General features: G+C 34.1%; 1 pseudogene; it reads left to right on the plus strand.

Annotated features, from left to right (window-relative positions):
- The first annotated feature begins 2,023 nt into the window (after positions 1–2,023).
- On the plus strand, positions 2,024–3,701 carry LOC136319199 (Y-box-binding protein 1 pseudogene; annotated as a pseudogene).
- The last annotated feature ends 12,264 nt before the right edge of the window (positions 3,702–15,965 follow it).

The raw sequence follows: 15,965 nt of genomic DNA on the forward strand, positions 1-15,965 counted from the left end.
TGCTCTCTAACATCAATATAATAAACATTAAAAATAAATACACAAAAGAATAGATCAAATACAAAATGTAGGCCACATGCATTGGTTGGAACCCACAAGGAATGAATGAAACATGCATTGCTTTTTTGTTTATCTGTTTCTGACTTTGGTTACTATTATATCCTGGAAATCAGCATTGTTCATTACAAACTAAACACTGACTCTTGATTCAGCAGTGAGAAAAGCTTAGTGAGTATCTAGGAGGACAGTAGAGAATGTGCAGGCTCAGCCGCTTGTTTGAGCTATGAAGAAGAGTCATCGGGTTAACAACAATAGGCCTCAGTCATAGAATGGCTGTTGCTTCCCTTCATCCTTCCGGTCATCCAGAAATCTCTCTTATGCTCTACCTTTTCCAGAAACATAACAGAGAATTTTGGGAGGCATAGTTTAACCTAGAAAGTTAACATATTACAAAGCTATCATAATACTCTTTCGTCTCTTGAATTGGAAGAATTCTTCTGTCTTTGGTTTCTGACCAAATCTCCTAGTCTTCCCATAGAAATAGTAATGTTGTCTGATAGTGATGGTGGAATTTATTTATGTTTCTTAATTTAAGGACTCTAATCTGTTAATATTTTAAATGTACACAAATATTGGCATCTTGGAAGCAATAAGCTAAAAAAGAATGCTTGTTTTACTGACTTCATTTATTCTTTAATAGGATGCTCAATGTATAGACTATAGAGTAGATGGTTAGAGAACATATCTGGTTTTCACATGTAAGTCATATTTTCCAAGATAGTTTACATCAGTATTAAAGCTTTCATTTTATTTCTACATTTTTAAATTCAAATATTTTATTTTTTACTTGAACTAAATTTAGAGGAGAAGAAAGATACTGTTCATTAGGTTTTGAAGTTATAAATGGAGATATGAATAAAATGTTTTTAAAGTTAGATATAAGATGCAGCAAAATATAACCAAATTTTCTTAAAAGTAACATATTTTAAAGGTGCTACTTGTCTTTTCTCACCAATCTTGCATTGGAACCTTGCTTTAACTAGATCAGGGGTTGAGACCCTTTATGGCTGAGAGAGCCATGAACGCCACATATTTTAAAATGTAATTCTGTGAGAGCCATACAATGACCCGTGTGTGTTACACACTATCCAATAAAAATTTGGTGGTGTCCCGGAGGACAGCTGTGATTGGCTCCAGCCAATCACATGAACATGAACATGTAGGAAATGAATGGATTGTAATACATAAGAATGTTTTATATTTTTAACGTTACTATTATTTTTATTAAAGATTTGTCTGAGAGCCAGATGCAGCCATCCAAATAGCCACATCTGGCTCACGAGCCATAGGTTCCCGACCCCTGAACTAGATCTTCACATTTCAGTTTTCTAGCTATAATATAAATATATAGAGAAATCCTTGGTGCAATATTCAAAGTGTTTAGTTTGTGGCAAAGGACCCTGACCTGCAGGATATAGTAGTCACCAAAGTCAGAACAAACAAAGATCCTGGAATATTTAGTAGTGTCTTTTAAAAACTTTTATAAAATTTTATTATGCTCTTGAAAAAAATTCCCCCGGCCATCCAGGCAGTATGACAGACTACAAATACATTGGGTTTCTAATGGGTGAGGCATATGCTGTGCCCTACGTCACATCCAGAATTCTGGGACAAAACATAACATGAGAACTTTCATGTGATTGTGAACTTAATACTAGAGAGAACAATGTAAAATAATTAGCCAAAGAAGCCAATAGTGACAGTAGGACATCTCAAAAGTATATTTATTTATTTTATTAATTGAATTAGCTAATAGGATTACATCATTTACTTTAATGGGTTTTTTTTTTTACCCTTACACAGTAAATATGTAGAAAGTTTTACTATAATCAAGAAATTTAAGTTACAGTGTGCTATGGGAAGTAGTAAAGGCCCTATAACACTTGAAAGAGTCAGTAGAGGAGATTTTTTAAGAGTTAGATTTAGGTGAAATCATTACAAGTCATTCTAGCCTAAGATTACCATGAGAGAAACTGTTTGTGAGAGCATAACAGAAAATGTATGGCAGCTCTGTTTTCCTGGCGAGTCTACTGTGGTGTGGGGAGAATGGAGCAACATTGGTGGAGGGCTGTGTCCAGCTGAGGACATGTGGCAGATCCAGACATTTCTACGTGCCTGCAGAAGGTAAGGGCTCTTGATGGACATACATATTCTTGTTTAGAATGCCCAGTGGATCAAATTCAACCATTCTCCATTCAGCTGATCACACAATTATATATGATCCCACCTATTAGATACATTGACACATGATTGCAAATGAGAATAAATAAATGATGTGGACCTCTCAGTGAAAGTCAGGGAACACCTCAAAGACTGTGTAGATGAGATAATGCCCTTAAAAAATCATCTTTGGATGATGAAAACTAAGAAACTACTTTAATTATATTTTTGTCTGAAATGATAACGTTCAGGTCTTCCTTTAGTTTCCTGAATGTCTTAGTAAATCTTTAGAATATAATTGTAATTACTAGTATTATTTTATCTAAAACTCGTTTCTATTGCTTGCAAATGAAATAAAGACAGTAATTTTTTAAAAAAATGATCATGGAGAGTTCGATCTGCAGCAGCAGAGGCGAGCGGACCCCAGAGAGCCCTGAGCAGCCTCACCGCAGCAGCCGGCCTAGTTACCACCACACCCCAAGAGGAGCTGCAGCTGCCGCAGCCAGCCCCAGTCATCATCACCACAACCCTGAGCAGTGAGGCTGAGACCCAGCAGCCACCCGTCGTCCAGCCCTCCCCCCCCCACCTTCAGCAAGGCAGACACCAAGCCCTCCATCTCAGGGAGCAGCGGCCTGGGTGGCCTCACATCTGCGGCGCCTGTCGGAGGAGACAAGAAGAAGGTCATCGCAACAAAGGTTTTAGGAACAGTGAAATGGTTCAAGGTAAGGAACAGATATGGTTTCATCACCAGCAATGACACCAAGGAAGATGTATTTGTACTCCAGACTGCCATAAAGAAGAATAACCCCAGAAAGTACCTTCGCAGTGGAGGAGATGGAGACACTGTGGAGTTTGATGTCGTTGAAGGAGAAAAGGGTGTGGAGCGCACCAGCAAATGTCCCTGGTGGAGTTCCAATGCAAGGCAGTAAAGATGCAGCAGACTGTCACCATTATAGAGGCTGCCCACATCGCAGGGGTCCTCCATGCAATTACCAGAACTACCAAAATAGTGGGGCGGGGAAATGAGAGATCCGAGAGAGCTGCGGAAGGCCAGGCCCAACAGCGCCAGCTCTACGGTAGGCTATGGTTCCCATCTCACTATATGGGGAGACCCTGTGGGCATTGACCACAGTATTCCAACCCGCCTGTGCAGGGAGAGGTGATGGAGGATGCTGACAACCAGGGTGCAGGAGAACAAGGAAGACCAGCGAGACAGACAATTGGGGCTATAGACCACGATTTCCCAGAGGCCCTACTCGCCAAAGACAGCCTAAGGAGAACAGTAATAAAGAAGATAAGGAAACTCAAGGAGATGAGACCCAAGGTCAGCAGCCACCTCAACGTTGGCACCACCGCAACTTCAATAACCGACACAGATGCCCAGAAAACCCTAAACCACAGATGGCAAAGAAACAAAAACAGCCGATCCACCAGCTGATAATTCTTCTGCTCCGGAGTCTGCACAGGGCGGGGCTGAGTAAATGCTGGTTTACCATCTCTACCATCATCCTGTTTAGTCATCCAACAAGAAGACATGAATATGAAATTCAAGCAATAAAAAATGTCCCAGAAACAGAGACTGAAAAATGAGTCCACTCGCTTTATTTAACTAATGCAAATATATATAAGGTTTCCCTAGTGCAGTAAACATGCTAATCAAAATTCAGCAAGTGATATATACATGCTGTGAACGTTAAGATATGGTTAATTGTTTAGGAAGCTCATAGGCAAGACATTAACAGGCAAACCATTCAGAGTTATCACAAAAGTTGTATAAAATGTGAAAAACACAAGGTATCCATGCCCTTGGGAATAAATTAAGTTTAACTACCACTATAAATAGTCATGGCCTCCCACCCAGGTTTATCTCACAGACACAAAACCCCCTGCAATGAAGTCTGTGTAACCTTGAGGAAAGACGGCTATAACACTACACGTAATTATTTTTAGTAGTTCTTTATAGCCATTGTTAACACAACCTGTGATCAGGAAAAGTAAAATATCCAAATATTTTAGGCACTATTCAATTTGAAACTAATAATAATCTCAGGAAACATAAAAACATCTTGACCAAATGTTTGTATTGAGTTGGTACTCAGGAATAATGCAATAAATGAAGTTAAAGCCACTTTTTTTTTCATGTTTAGAACTAGTGAAACATATTGGGAATGTCTATATTGGGAATTGTGTAGAACAGTGATTATTTCTTTCTTAAGAATCTGGTAGAATTTTTCAGTTTTTATTTTGAAGTATTTTAATTCAAATTTGATTTTCCTATTTGACTATTCATGATACCTTTTTTCTTAGTGATTTTGGTAATTCCTTAAAGAATTAATCAATTTTATCTAAATTATCAAATTTATTTGCACAAAACTTTTAATAGTTTTCATTTATTCTTAAAATCTATGGGATTTGCAAAATATGTTCTTCATTTCCGATATTGGTAAGTTGTGTTTCACTGTTGTTGTTGTTTTTTTCTTATACTAAATAGAATTTTATCAGTTATTTTTTGACCTTAGGTAAAAAGCATTAAGGTTTTTATCTAAGTAAAATATATTAGCTATATGTTCAAGATGATTCTCTAACCAACTGAACCACATGGCCAGGGCAAATTTCCCTTTTATTCTTATTTTGTCGAGTGTTCTTTTGTTTTTTATTTTTTTATCACAAATAAGTGCTAGTTTTTGCCAAATGTTTTTCATGCATCTGTAGAGATGATAATGTTTTGTTTTGTTTTTCTATATTCTAGTGTGTTGTGTTAATTGATTTTCAAATGTTAAACCAACCTTGCATTTGTGGGATAAATTAAACTGGTTAATTTTTGAAAACATGTTTGCTACATTGGTATTGTTTATTCTTTATATGTGTGATAGGATTCACCAGTGAAGACATTTGAGTATGAGTTTTCATTTCTGGAAAATTTTCAGTGATGGTCCACCTTTTCCTCTTCCCATCTCTGCCTCCTTTCCTGCTCTTGCTATCTCAGCCAAAGATCAATAAGTTAAATTTATTTTTTTTTATTTTATTTTTTTTACAGGAACAGAGAGAGAGTCAGAGAGAGGGATAGATAGGGATATACAGGAATGGAGAGAGATGAGAAGCATCAATCATCAGTTTTTCATTGTGACACCTTAGTTGTTCATTGATTGCTTTCTCATATGTGCCTTGACCACGGTCCTTCAGCAGACCGAGTAACGCCTTGCTTCAGCCAGTGACCTTGGATCCAAGCTGGTGAACTTTTTAGCTCAAGCCAGATGAGCTCTCGCTCAAGCTAGCGACCTTGGGGTCTTGAACCCGGGTCTTTCTGCATCCCAGTCTGATGCTCTATCCACTTAGCCACCTCCTGGTCAGGCTGAGTTAAATTTATTTTTAAGTTTTACTTTAAGAATAAAACTTCTTCTCAGGATTTTGAGAAACTCATATGAAGTTATAATAGTCATTTTTCTCATTTAATTCCATTTGTAAAAAAATGTCCTGCTTTTCTTGGAAAGGATTTTGATTTTATTTTGTAGCTATTTAACTATTAAATATAAAGTTTTTGATTATATTTTTCATGCCTTATTTTTTGTTTTTAAAGTAAGAAATAATCACTTATAATCATAAGTACTTGATATTGTTTTTATTTTTAATAAAACTTTTGTTTTAGAGTATTTTTAGTTTTACAGAAAAATTCCAAAATTATTATAAGGAGTTTCAATGTAAACCATTATCATTCTTACTAGTATAACACATTTGTCACAATTAACAAACCAATATTGAAACCTTCTTATTAACTGAAAAATATAATTTATTCACATTTTTTTAGTTTTTACCTATTGTCCATTCTGTTACAATCATCTAGGATACTACATTGAATTTAGTTTTTATATTTCCTCAGGTTCTTCTCGGTGTGATAGTTTTCCAAACTTTCCTTATTTTTATAGGCTTCAGAATTTGAGCAGCTCTGGTCAGGCATTTTATAAAATACCAGTCACTTAGATTAGCATCACTGGTGATTTTTTACAATGTTAGATTGGAGTCATAACTTTGAGGAAGAAAACTGCAGGGATAGTACTGTAATTTGCATTATATCAGTGTGTATGCTGTCTTCATACCAATCTCTGTCAACGTTCATGCTTATAATCTGACTGGTGTACCATAGTACTTTTCTGGTTTCTGTAAAGTTACCATTTTCCTCCAGTATGCATTATCCTCTTTGAAAGGAAGTCACTAGGTATAGCCTCACTCACCAAGACAGTGGAGAGCTATGTACCACCACTTGGAAGGTGAAATATCTTTATAAATAATTTAGAAATCTGCTGTATGGGAGATTTGTCCATGTCACTCATTGATTAATTTACTTAATCACTTAATTATATAATTATAAACTCATAGATATTTATTTTGTACTTCCATTTTATTTTTCAAGTTGTTTCAGCCTTGGCTATTGAGTCCTCTTTTATTTGGCTTTTATGCCTCTTTGACATAGCCCCATCATTGTACCTGTTTGTTTGTTTTGAGCACTTTTTAACTTTTTTATTAATACAATACATGGTACTCCAGATTTATCTTGAATATCCCTTGCCCTAGTAAAAACAAAGAGCCATTTCTCCAAGGATTTATGACTCACTTTATGAGAAAATGATATTAGAAGCCAAGATCTTGGGTTAAAAGCTGCAGAGGTTTCTAGGCCATCTCTGCTTGCACAGCAAGAATCTGTGTGTGTGTGTGTGTGTGTGTGTGTGTTCTATACTAATTTTATACAGGGATACCTCAGAGATAATGCAGGTTTGGATCCATAATAAAGCAAATATTATAATACAGTAAGTTTCGTAAATTTTTTGGTTTCACAATGCACATAAGTTATCTCTATACTATACTATAGTCTATAAAGTATACTATAATAGCATTATGTCTAAAAAATGTACATGCATTAATTTAAAAAATATTTTACTGGTCAGAAGTATTAACCATTATCTGAGTTAATACTTTTTGTTGGTGAAGGATCTTTCCTTTATGCTGATTGCTGCTGACTGATCAGGGTACTGGTTGCCGAAAGTTAAATTTCTGTGTCAATTTCTTAACATAGGACAACAATTATGTTTGCCACATTAATTGATTATTTTGTAAAAAAATTTCTTCGTAGTATATAATACTGTTGTATATATAGCATTTATCCACAGTAGAAACTCTTTCAAAATTGGAGTCAATCTTCCAAAACCTGCCACTGTTTTATCAACTATGTTTATGTACTATTCTAAATTCCTTGTTGACATTTCAGTGGTATTTATGACATCTTCACCTGGATTAGATTCCATTTCAAGAAACCATTTTCTTTGCTTATCTATTAAAAGTAATTTTTCATTTGTTAAAGTTGTATCATGAAATGGCATCAATTCAGTCACATATTTGGCTCTACTTATTCTAGTTCCCTTGTTATTTTCACTATATTTGCAGTTACTTTCTCTACTGATGTCTTGAACCTCTCAATGTCATCCATGAAGATTGGAACCAACTTCTCCCAAATTCCTATTAGTGTTGACATTTTGACTTCTCATGTATCACAGATATTCTTCATGACATGCAAAGTAGTGAATTCTTTCTAAGTTTTCAATCGACTTTGCCCAGAGTACTCACTAAGACAGCTATACCTTTATAAAATGTATTATTAAATAATAAGAATTAAAAGTCAAAATGAAGCTCTGGCTAGTTAGCTCAGTTGGTTAAGAGTGTAATCCTGAAACAACAAGGTTATAGGTTTAATCCGGAGTCAGGGCACACATGGGAAGAAGTACAAATGTGCGACTGAGTAGAAGAACAAATGAATGCTTCCCTTCTCTCTCTCCCTCTTTCTCCCTTTCTCCTTCTGTCTCTCTAAATGTCAATAAAAATTAAGCTCTGGTTGGATAGCTCAGTTGGTAGAAATGTCATCTCAGAGTGTAGAGGTGACAATTCCCCAGTCAGGGCACATATAGGAGCAGCTGTATTGAACCAGTGTGCTGGTTCAATTCCCTAGTCAGGGCACATACAGGAGCAGCTCAATATTCCCGTCTTTTTCTCCTCCTGCCTCTCAAAAAAAAAAAAAAAAAAAAAAAAAAAAAAAAAAAAGAAAAAGAAAATAGAAAAGAAAAAAAATAAGTCAAAATTACTCCTTGACTCATAGGCTGCAGAATGAATGTTATATTAGCAGGCATGATAACAACATTAATCTCATTGTGCATCTTTATCAGAATCCTTGAGTGACCAGGTGCATTGTCAATGAGCAGTAACATTTTAAAAGGAATCTTTCCTTTCTGAGCAATAGACCTCAACAGTGAGCTCAAAATATTCAATAAGCCATGTTGTAAACAGATGTGCTGTCATTTAGGCTTTGTTGTTTCATTTATAGAGCACAGGCAGAGTAGAGTAAGTATAATTCTTAAAGACTTTAGGATTATCATAATTATTAGAGCTTTGGTTTCGATTTAAAGTCACCAGCTCTATTGCTGTATTAATCCCTAACCAAGAATTAACCTGTTCCTTAAAGTCTTCAAGCTATAAAAGTTTTAGACGGCACCTTCATACAATATGTATGTTTTATTTTAAAAATCTAGTATTTGGTTTAGGAAACTTCATTTAGCTAGATCTTCTGGACAACTTGCTGCAGTTTCAACATCAGCACTTGCTGCTTCACCTTGCACTTTAAGTTATGAAGATAACTTCTTTTCTTTAACATCATGGACCAACTCCTTCTAGCTTTAAACTTTTCTTTTGTAGCTTCCTCACTTCTCTTAGCCTTTATAGAATCAATTAGAGTTAAGGTCTTGTTCTAGATTAGGCTTCAGTTTGAGAGAATGGTGTGGCAAGTTGCAAGTTTGATCTATTTAAACCACTGAAATTTTTCTTCATAACAGCAATAAGTCTATTTAGCCTCCTTATCATTCATGTATTCACTGGAATAACATTTTTAATTTCCTTCAATAACTTTTTTTTTTCATTCATAAGTTGGCTATTTGGTGCAAGAGGCATTGCTGTTAGCTTACTTTAGCCTTCTCATGCCTTTCCCACTAAGCTTAATTATTTCTAGCTTGTGATTTAAAATGAGAAATATGTGACACTTTCTTTCACTTGAACACTTAGAGACCATTGTGTTACTATAATAATTGGCTGAATTGTAATATTGTTGTGTCTCAGGGAATAGGGAAGCTTGCAGAGAGAGGGAGACAGTGGAATGACTAGTGGGTAGAGCGCTCTGAACACACACATTTATTAAATTTGCTGTTTTAAGTGGACATGCTTTTTAGGGCCCCCCCAAATAATTACAATATTAATATAAAAGATCTCTGATTACAGGTCACCATAATAAATACAATAATAATAAAATATTTAAAATATCATGAGAATTAGCAAAATATGACACAGAGACACTAAGTGAGCAAATGTTGTTGGAAAAACTGCAATAATAGATTTGGTAAATGCAAGGTTGCCAAAATCCTTCGATTTATTAGAAACACAATATCGGCAAAGCACAGTAAGGTGAAGCACAATAAAATGAGGTATGACTATATACACATATCTATGAAATTTTTGTATGTAAACATCTATAACTATATAAGGTCAGAATTATTTTTAAAAGGCAAAAGTATGGTGATATTTTAATTTAGGGTGATAATTTCCATCTATGAGATAGGTGTGAAGAAATATCAATGTTGAAAAAACAGCACAGGATTATAGTGCAAATGGTAAGAGTTGTCTTTATTTGAAAAACATTAAGAAATTTCAAAAATTTAGTGAATGTAGATAAATCAAAGAAGATAACAAGAAAGTTATTCTCATTATTATATATTATTTATTTTTACTTTGAATAAACGGGCTGGTGGAAAACTTTAGACTATAAAGAAAAGCTTTAAAAGGAATATTTATCTATTTCTTTCTTACACAATGACTAAAAATATCTACCTGTCATTGAGGTGAAAATACCCAGAAGAGAGGTGAATATATTTAAGGGTGTAGGTTGAATTGAAATTACAGTTGTGATTCTCTTGATCAACTGTATCATATGAACTAAACAACAGAAAAGCTTTGAAATAAGAATATGAGATGCAGCATAAAGTCAATTATCTTCTATCTTCTAATTTTTGTTTAATAGAGGGCTGTATAGATGCTGAAGAAGAAAAAATACTGTCAAGCTTAATTAGTCCTACATGCATTAAGTCAAAGTCTTTTCATCCAGTATGTGAAGAAAAAATAAATAGAAGTGTCAACTGGAGTCTCTTACGTCCTTGAAATTCAGATAACTTTGGGTTGCATCAACATTTGTTGTCTTATAGATAGATATTCAATTCCTGCTCAAGAGATCTACATTCCAACTGATCATCTGAAAATTATGACTACAACTGTCCTCCGTTCACTCACTGTCCTAATTGGCAGTTTAATGTGTGGAACATTGACCTTCTTCAGATTTACCTCTAAATTTATGACTTCTTAATTTATTAAACTTGATTGAACATATTATGTGAGGAAATTGTATTTTAGCTTTAGAAGCAATTTTGAATAAGTCAGCCTCTCTACCCTTAAGATTGATACTTTAGAATTATTTTGAATAATTATTAAATTCACTCACAAAAGTGTCACCAGGATAGAATTAGCTAAATATATGTTCACAATTCCAGTCTCTCAGATGTGTTAAAAAAATAATTCAAAGTATTTGAAGCAAACTACACTTATCTTTATTTAGCTGTGAATCTACCCTTAGGGTATTTGGCACCATTTTTATCTTTTCAGAAGTAACATCTACTTATGACACATAACCACATTTCCAATATTTCTAAAGGTGATAAATGATTATAGTGATAGTATAAATTCTCACTTGTCTTCTTTCTCCCACTATGTTGGATCAATGACAGTTGAAATAGAACAACAACAACAACAAAGTTAAAATTCCTCCAGAACTTTTTATTTTCTGTGTGGTAAAGAGAGTGTCTTGGTCATTTAAAGTTAGTTTTCAGGTGCAAGACATAAAAAAAGAATTATAACCCCCACCTAAAAATATAGTGAAAAGACAAAGGTTGATAGAAATTGATAGAAGAAAATATAATTTTAGTTAAAAAATTTTAGAGAAATGTGGAATAACCTGCCTCTTAAATCATATTATTCCAGGAAAAGAGACAAAGTTGTCTGTCAATCTCTGAAAGCTTCCTGGTAATACCCCAAGAGCTGGACTATTTGTAGACAGAATAGCATAACAATGAAAAACCCACACTCAGGATCCAGATTCTTCAATTTGAATTACAATTCCAACATTGAATGGCTGTATTTCTTGACAAGTTACCTAGTTTCTTCTTGCCTCAGTGTCCTAGTCTATAAAAATGAGATTACAATAGTATCTACTTGACAGGTGTTGTTTACAGATAATGAGCCAGTGTATGTAAAGTATTTAAAGCAGAATTTAGTTTATAGTAACACCCAGTAAGTGTTAATGATAGACTTGTCATGTTATACAAATTAAGCTCGCAGTTTGGGTTATTCAAAAATATACTATGGATTCTAGTGCTTGCATATGCCATAAAGTGTTTTTGTTTGTTTTATTAAATGTTGAATCTAGATCATTTTCAATTTATATTAGTTCTACTTGATCTTTGAAATTAACATGCTATATAATTTTGTTAATAGATCTCATCCTCATTAAGGAAACACAACAGTCATTAATTGATAATCATTAACAAATTAGTCAATAAAGTTGCTTTAAAAAGGTATGCAATATTTTAATGCAGTAATTTTAGATTGAATTAGCTTGTAGGTGTTTTCCAAAACTATATTATGTTCACTAAATATATTGATTTCCTGATTTTTTTTCTACAAACCAATATGTACAATAATTTTTTAAATACTAGAATTTAACTTTTATTTATAGGGACTATAACCCATAATGGTCTAAATATTTCTATCTCTTTATTTAAAACATATATTTTTTCTTTTATTAAATATATTTTAAAAGAAAAATTCATGAACATGTAGACATCTACATTTTTTTAATATTAAAGCTTAAAATACCAAGTTGTCATTAATAAATTAGGACCCATACAGATAAAATGCTTTCATGCATTGATTATCTTCTTAAAACATTGTTTTATGCCTCATTAAGTACCATATTTTTCCAAGATAGGTTAATTTCTCCTCAAGTACATTTTTTACCATTTAGATAAAGAAAAGGAGTGCTTTTAAATCGTGTTGATTGCTCTCCTAACACTTCACTTTATAGACACCCACTTTAATGAAAAATATTATTACCATTACCAAAAATATTTACTATATTGGGTTACTAATAGCAATATACTTTGTACACTGATTTTTCCTCCTTAAATTGAATATAGAGCATCTAGAAACAAATTAAAAATATATAACCATGTTTTATTAATATAACAGATATACATTGCATTTTAAAGATATATCATCCATACATTAAATTACATAGAGTTTTAGAAATATCTGTAAAAGAAATAAGTTGAAAATGACATTATTCATTGGTGTATTAATTATAAGAGTTTTGCTATTATAGTAGTTTTCTCCTGGTTTAATGACTAGTTTATATAAAATGTTCATATAAATTACAGGTTGCTAACATCTGAATCTTTTTGGCTTTTCAAAATTCATATGATAAAATTTTAATGATTAATGTGATGCTATTAGAGTTGCGATCTATGAGAGGTACTTAGGTCATGAGAATTGAGACTTCGTGAATGGGATTAATTTTCTTAGAATAGGCTCCATAAAGATCCCTTGTTTCTTCTACCCTGGGTGGAACAGCAAAAAGCACTGGCTATGAACAGGAAGAAGGACCTCATGGCAAGGTATGATCATGCCTTGAGTTTGTTATTCCTAGCCTCTGGAAGTAGGAGAAATAAATTTGTTGTTTATTAACTAACTAGTTTATGGTATTTTGTTATAGCAAAATATGTAAATGCTGAGACATATTTATGTGGTATATTCAATAGCAAATATCTCTTGGGGGATGTAAACCATAAGAATAAAAGTTTTAGGTAATTAATTTATACATTAGCAGATGTCCTTTTATTTTAAAAATTGATTTTGTAGAATTTTGTCTAATTAATTATAATATGCACACCCCTATCATTATTGAAAGAAAGCTGTTGGTTAAGCTACTTAGAAAAGCAGATGCATTTTTTTAAGATGTATTTTGGCCCTGGCTGGCTGGCTCAGTGGTAGAGCATCGGCCTGGTGTGGGGAAGTCCCGGGTTTGATTTCTAGTCAGGAATACAAGAGAAGTGACTATCTGCTTCTTCTCTCTCTCCATTTCTTCTCCCGAAGCCCTGGCTCAAATGAGCAGGTTGGCCCCTGGCACTGAGAATGGCTCCATGGCATTGCCTCAAGTGCTAAAATAGCATGGTTGCTGAGCAATAGAGCAGCATCCCCAGATGGGCAGAACATCAGCCCCAGATGGGATTGCCAGGTGAACCCTGGTTTGGACACTTGCAGGAGTCTGTTTCTATGCCTCCCTGCTTCCCAAGATTTTTTTTTTTTTAGAAAAAATGTAATTGCTTTTGGATTTTGCTTGTATGATAAAATATTGAGAGTATTTTATGAAATGGCATATACTTGCATCTTTTTTCAATTTTATAAGAAATTTTACATGCGTAAACCCAGTCCCAAACATGATCTATCTTTTCAGCTGTAACTTTATATTCTATATAATAATGAAGCTGAAATATTCAAAGAGCCACAGACTGAGGGGTAAGAAGATTTCTCTTCCCTTTGAGGAATAAAGAGAACAAAAAGTTAAGTACTTAAGTACTACCACAAACTTCAATAGAGATAAGCAAGCTTCTTATGCTTGAAAATACATGCTTTGATATGAATTATACATATTGCTAATTTAGGAATTATAAATATTATTAATTTAGGAAACAAAATGGATAATTTTATTCTTAAAAATGCCAGAGAAAGATATTCCATGCATGGAAAACTCTCAGAGCAGGAAGTCTAACTATATTTACCAGTAAACTCCTAAACCTAAAAATTTATAATAAAAGTTATATTCAGGGAACAATTTAAAAAAATTAGCTCTTTTTAAAGCTTTTTGAGGCAAGATATTATTAGTAACAACTTTTGTTTTATAGAGCACTACAGAAGGGGAAAATCATAAATCAACTTATTTTTAAGGCCAGCCTCATCATGCAATATACCTTGGGCCTAATATTAATACTACTGTGCCTTTGTAGCTTGTAGTTTTACCTGTATCTACTAAAAGGCTTCTGTGAATGTAATTTTTACTATCATAATTAGAACATAATATTAGAACCACAGCAAGGTGTTTATATACATAATTTTTATTTTTTTATTTATTTTTTGAGGAAGGCTGTGGTAGAGAGACCAGAAGAATGAGCTGCTCCTGTATGTATCCTGACCCGGGAATAGATCCAGCAACCTCTGCACTCTGGGCTACACTCCAGCTGAGCTATCCAGCGAGGGCTGAATTTTTTTATTATTTTTTTAGAAAGACAGAGATCGGAAGGGAGAGAGAGGGGAGGAGAAGGGAAGCATTCATCTGTTGTTCCACTCTGCAGTGCATTCATTGGCTATTTCCCTGTGTGTGCCTTGGCCAAGAATTGAACCCACAACCTTGTTGTTTCAGAAGGATGCTCTTAAATAACTGTGCTAACCAGCCAGGGTTACATATGTAATTTTTAAAATCTATAGTTTTGGCTTATCTTCTAAGACTCTGAACCCAAGATTGAAAGTATAGATGAATTAATCTACTTTATATACATAAGTACAAATCAACATAACTGCTAAGTATCTGGAGTTATATTTTAAGATAATCAAAATTATTTTTTAGGCTGAGTAAAATGTTTATTGAAGTTTTGGTTGATGGCCAAAATAAATTTTAGAAAGTGGCATGGGCTTGAAACCAGTATCTTTCAGGAAAAACATGATCTAGATTTGAGTATTCTAGACAAAGAGCTAAGTGTCTGCAAAGCACAATGGAATTGGCATACTAAAGATATTGCATGTGAATTTGAAGACTGTAAGTCTCTGCAGATATTTATGTTATTTTATTTAATTACTAAGGTCTTTTTTCAAAGTGATCATCTATACAGTTTGTTTTTTGAAGACTAAGCTTTTGCTTATGAAAAACAAACACAAAATTAAAATTTAGAGAAAGATGTGTGTAAAACAATTTCATATATGGAAGAAGATGATTTTGAATAACTTGTACAAGGTTTTGCAGGCAACAAATCAATGAAGATGAAGTGAATGTCAAAATTAGAAACCAAAGAAGACTTCCTCATTGGTCCTGAATGAGAATGCCTAGTTACATCTTTTTTTTTTCTTGTATTTTTTTCAAAGTTAGAAGCAGGGAGGCAGTTAGACAGATTCCTGCATGCACCTGGATCCACCCGGCATGCCCACTAGGGGGTGATGCTCTGCCCATCTGAGGTGTTGCTCCATTCTAGCACCTGAGGCAGAGGCCATGGAGCTATCCTAAGCGCCCAGGCCAACTTTGCTCCAATGGAGCCTTGGCTGCAGGAAGGGAAGGGAGAGACAGAGAGGAAGAAGAGGGGGAAGGGTGGAGAAGCAGATGGATGCTTCTCCTGCATGCCCTGACCAGGAATCAAACCCAGGACTTCCACACGTTGGGCCGATGCTCTACTGCTAAGCCAACCAGCCAGGGCCCCTAATTACATCTTAATGCATAGTTAAAATAATAGTCATTCTTGGTATATGTATTTTGATTTTATTACTTCAAATAAAATGGCAGAAGAGAA

This window comes from Saccopteryx bilineata, chromosome 1, assembly GCF_036850765.1.
Source record: "Saccopteryx bilineata isolate mSacBil1 chromosome 1, mSacBil1_pri_phased_curated, whole genome shotgun sequence".
NCBI classification, from domain to species: domain Eukaryota; kingdom Metazoa; phylum Chordata; class Mammalia; order Chiroptera; family Emballonuridae; genus Saccopteryx; species Saccopteryx bilineata.